The following is a 4,875-nucleotide window of genomic DNA, read 5'->3' on the forward strand; positions in this document are numbered from 1 at the left end:
ATGCTTTTCAGCAAATCATATTTATACCCTGATAACTGTGTCACTGTTGCTAATATGTACCGGGAGAGTTCTTAACCCTGTAAACAACTCAAGTAATTCAGGGTAGGTTTTAAAATCATGTAAAGAAAATGAAAACAGGTAAAAATGAGAGAAGATAATGAGGCTGAGATTCTGTGCTTAGTAAGATAGTCATGATATTTTAAGAAAGTGTTTGATTAATAAATAAACAATTACTAAGTAATGATGAATGACAGCCTAGTTTTTAACAATATGTTTTTGTGTAATTTTTTCCTCCTGAAAATTTAGTTGAGTCATAATTTTGTTTGTTGTGAACTGTGTATAAGCAAGACTGACAAAACTTAAGATTATTCTGCATAATATTATTACTTCCAACTATTTGCCATTAGCATTCTCGAAAACCTTCCATTCCACAATTTCCTCATGGCATTCTTTACTTCTGCATTTCTCAGAGTATAAATCATAGGATTTAGCATAGGAGTGATGATGGTGTAAAACACAGCCACCATCTTATCCTCTGAGAAGGTCACATAAGGGCGCATGTATGTGAACACACAGGGACCAAAAAACATGATGACCACTGCAATGTGGGCACCGCAGGTGGACAGAGCTTTGCATCTTCCTTCGGCTGACTGCTTTCTCAGAGATGCCAGAATGACACTATAGGAGATGAGCAAAAATACAAAACTCCCCAGAATGATGGTACCACTGTTGGCTGTCACAACAGCACCAATAACATAGGTGTCTGTGCAGGCAAGTTTGAGTACAGGACGGACATCACAAAAGTAGTGATCGATCTCATTGGGTCTACAGAAGGCTAGGTGGACTATCAGAGCCACTTGGATAATGGAATGCAAGAATCCACTTACCCAGGTCCCCAAAAATATTGCACCTCTTCCGGTCCAAGATGGTCATGTAGTGCAGGGGTTTACAGATGGCCACATAACTATCATAGGCCATTACTTTGAGGATGAAGATCTCAGACCACCAAAGATATGCACCCCCAAAACTTGCAGCATGTACCCCACAAATGAGATAGTTTTGTTCTTTGCTAGCAGGTCAACAATCATCTTGGGGGCTGTGACCAAAGAGAAGCAAATGTCCACAAATGACAAGGAGTTGAGGAAGAAATACATGGGAGTCTTCAGAAGATTTCCCATAAAGATGATCAGTATGAGGAGGAGGTTTCCCATAAAAATGACTGTGTAGAAGAAGGAGAACACCACAAAGCAGGCTGCTTCAACCTCTGGGTTCTGAAAAAGGCCCCGGAAAATGAATTCAGTTACATTGTTTATTTTTTCCATGGAATGGGTCCAATAGGTCAAATTCTTGAAAGAATTATATTACTTAAAAAAAAAAGGAAAGAAAGACTTTCAAGATTTATTTTTAACTCAGAATAAATGAATGATCAGAGTATTTGAAAATGAAAAAAAATGGGTACTGACTGCTGGTTGGCATTAAAGTGTATTTATTCTGATGCCTTTTCCTCTCTAATATCCCTTTTCCAGTTTATTCACTTTAAATGAGGAAGCAAAGTCCAGAGAAATAAATCACATCTAAATGTAATGAAAGTCACATATCTAGTTAAGAGTTTATCTTAGATATCTGAGTTTATTTTTATTTGTGGATAAAAACTCACTTAGTTCTCTTTCTATAAAAGATATAATCAACATTTGGAAGAACTCTGTGGATATAGTGTTATGTGTATATCTGATTAAGTTTCCCTTACTTGGATCATAGAAGTAAAAACATGTCCATGTGGTGCTTTCTGAATACTGCCATGCCTGGTCACTACATCCACATAGGTTTCCCTGATATGTTGAGGTTGGGTGACTTCTGCAGGCTCTCCTTCAGATATTTCTGTGGATGAGCTTATGGTCCCTGCTGAGCTTAAGTACAGTGAATAGGTGCTGGAGTGTGTAATCAAAAGAAGAGGACTCCTACACAAAACTGACTCTGAAATAACATTGCTGTAAACTGGGTAAATCATTTACCATTAAGGAGCTTTCATTTTCTCATTTGTGAAAACACAGACTTTTAATTTCATTTTCACCATATGGATAGTAATTTCTACCTTGACATTGAATTCCTCATGTAGGTTAAAATAAAGGTAGAAAATAAAGAGAAAAGAAGAAATAAGTCTGTGGAGCTAATGAAGCCCTGTTTGATTTGAGAAGAGGAGTCTCAGGGTATTTCTGTGCCTTCAAACTCAGAGTGATGGAGGATTCCCCAGGATTTACTATGGCTTGGTATTTTAAAGTTTTGTCTATTAAGTGGAAAATGTACCAAGAACAAGAACAAAACATACAAAGGAAATGCTGCCTTTTAATGTCTGTATCCCTCATGTATCTTTCCATTTTTTTTAAAGTCTCCTTACAGAATATTTGAGTTTTCTCTGTCTGGGTGAACTCAAAATTTCAGGAAGAGATTGTTCTTTAGTGATTATTATTATAGGTTTAGGAAATGCTTGGTTTATTTAAGTGGATTTAATTTAATTTAAGTGGACCTTAGTTCCAGACTCACTAGTGGGGCCACTTAAGTTTGGGTAGAAAAGGGCACATGGAGTTACTCTGACTAAGGGGTTTGTTAGGTTCTTCATGAAGTCAAGTCACAGATATAAATGATTCCTGTCATTATAGGCTGTGCCCTATAACCCCATCTCTTCACCACCTGTCTAGTTCATTGCTTCCACTGCTTTTGAACCTGACGCTCTTAGCTAGCCTTTCTGCAGCACTATCTTCCCAGGGACTTTCTGCTTTGGAACAATTACAGGTTTAGTCAGAACTGTATATTAGAGTAGATAATCATTAAAGTCCACCTTCTCTTGTGCATTTCACACTAATGATAATTATAATGGTACAATATAGTAATAATAATGTAATTCAGATTTGAAATCAAGCCCATGTCCCTACATTTACAAACTTCCTCCTCTGTTGCTTTTTTGCTAAATTTAGCAAAAAGTACTATTCTCCACTGAGAAGCACTTCAGTAAAAAAGAACTCAACTCACAGACTATTTAACAACCATATATTATGTTGCTTAACTACTTTAGATGAAAATAAACCTCTACACCTGAGTTCTGCTCCTATAGTGTCCTTACAACAAAATTCTACAAATCTTCTGTCACCTGACATCAAGACCCTCCTAAAAGGAATTCATCTTCCCCTTTCTGATTATTTACAATGGAATAGCATCACACTTTGCTTTGCAATGACTGGCATCTTCTTATGGTACTTGTACAATCCTGACTCAGAGTTATTCCGGATGCATTTTATCATATTATCATCCTAGTGTTCTCCTCTATAACTCCTTGGAACACTGCCTTACACTTATATTACACAGTCTTGCACTAATTCCTATGTCATCAAACACTTCGTATTTGTTAGAGAACAAAGAAATCTCACCAGTTTTTTTTTTTGTAGGATTTACGTTTAGCTTTATTTTTCTGTCTCTTCCTAGTATAATTTTGGTAGTGATGTCCAAAGTGAAATAAGTGATGCTTGAGAAATAACTTTGTAAATAATCTGTACCTAAATATATCTGATTCCCTAAACATCAGACTTTGCAATTCTCTCACCTGATGAAATCTGCCATTCCATGGAAGCTTTGGCAAGGAATGCTCATTTCTCTACCCGTAAGGTATATTTGAAAGCAATGATGCAATGCCATAATGACCTTAGGGAGAGCTTTTCCTCAGACATTCTGCATAATCAAATCCAAAACACCAACCTGACAATGAGATTTTAAGTAGAGGCTTCTTTTGAAGTTTTTTAAATTAAAAAATGTCTTTGTTTGAAAACCAATTGATTCTCACATTTAGAACCATACCTAATTTAAAACAATTCACCTAACACAAATAATTTTATGATTACATACTTTGTTCCTTTAAATAATGACCTCAGATATTCACATTTAATAGTAATTTCATAAAATAATATGGAATCTTTTCTTTCATTGAATAATATTGAATTTTTCTTCTCTTTTGAAATTTCTACTTGAAAGAAATACTGTGGATTGAATTGTGCTTTTGGAGTTCACTGCTTTTCTACTTAATTGGATATATATCAATTTCTAGAGAATGAGGTAGGTTCAGTTTCAGGTATGATATTTGCCTGAACTGAACTGTAGTGTGGACAAATAATCTTTAAGTTTTTTTTTTTTAAGTAAAAGTCTTAATTAATATTGAATTTTGACCATGAAAACTATTGATTTTCCATTTCCTATTTCTCTTATTTTATTTAACTTTATACTTGCTTCTTTGTTTTTTCTTTCCCTTTAATACCCATCTTATATTCTTCATCTTTCTCAACAAAAATAAAATAAAATCAAGGATATATTTTTGTATTCTCATTATCTGTATTTAGCTGAAGAAATGACTTCTAAAAAATAAAGAGGAAGAGCTAAAAAAGTGTAGTTCATGAAGTCCAAGTGTTCTATGAGTCATTGAAATCCCAACAGTCCATGTAGATACTTACTCCCAATATTTCCTCTTTTGTCCATCACACCAGGGCCCAAACTGATAAAATTTGGAAAACTATGCATGTTATCAATTTGGTACATTTTATTAAGAGTATTCTTTCCTATGTTCCTTTGCACTTAATTCTTGAATTTTGGGGTGAGGCATGATATGGAAGTGTTGTCCTAGCAAAGTGGCAGCTGTCAGATTCATGAGTCTCACAAACTAGGAAGTGGAACATATGAGAATATGCAAGTTTCCATCAGTATCTTCAAAAACTTAGGTAATTCACAAAATTACCAAGCTAATCCCCACTAGAGGACCTCGGGGAGTATCCTCTTGATTACTGTGAGGGGCATCACCAAGGTACATGAAAACAGACTCTCCCCATTCTGCAGAGA

At 35.3% G+C, this 4,875-nt stretch overlaps 1 pseudogene; it reads right to left on the minus strand.

The window, feature by feature from the left end:
- Positions 1 to 255: 255 nt before the first annotated feature.
- LOC124974466 (olfactory receptor 4S2-like) lies at positions 256 to 1,337 on the minus strand (annotated as a pseudogene).
- Positions 1,338 to 4,875: the final 3,538 nt, after the last annotated feature.

The sequence above is a fragment of the Sciurus carolinensis genome, unplaced genomic scaffold, assembly GCF_902686445.1.
Source record: "Sciurus carolinensis unplaced genomic scaffold, mSciCar1.2, whole genome shotgun sequence".
Lineage (NCBI taxonomy): Eukaryota > Metazoa > Chordata > Mammalia > Rodentia > Sciuridae > Sciurus > Sciurus carolinensis.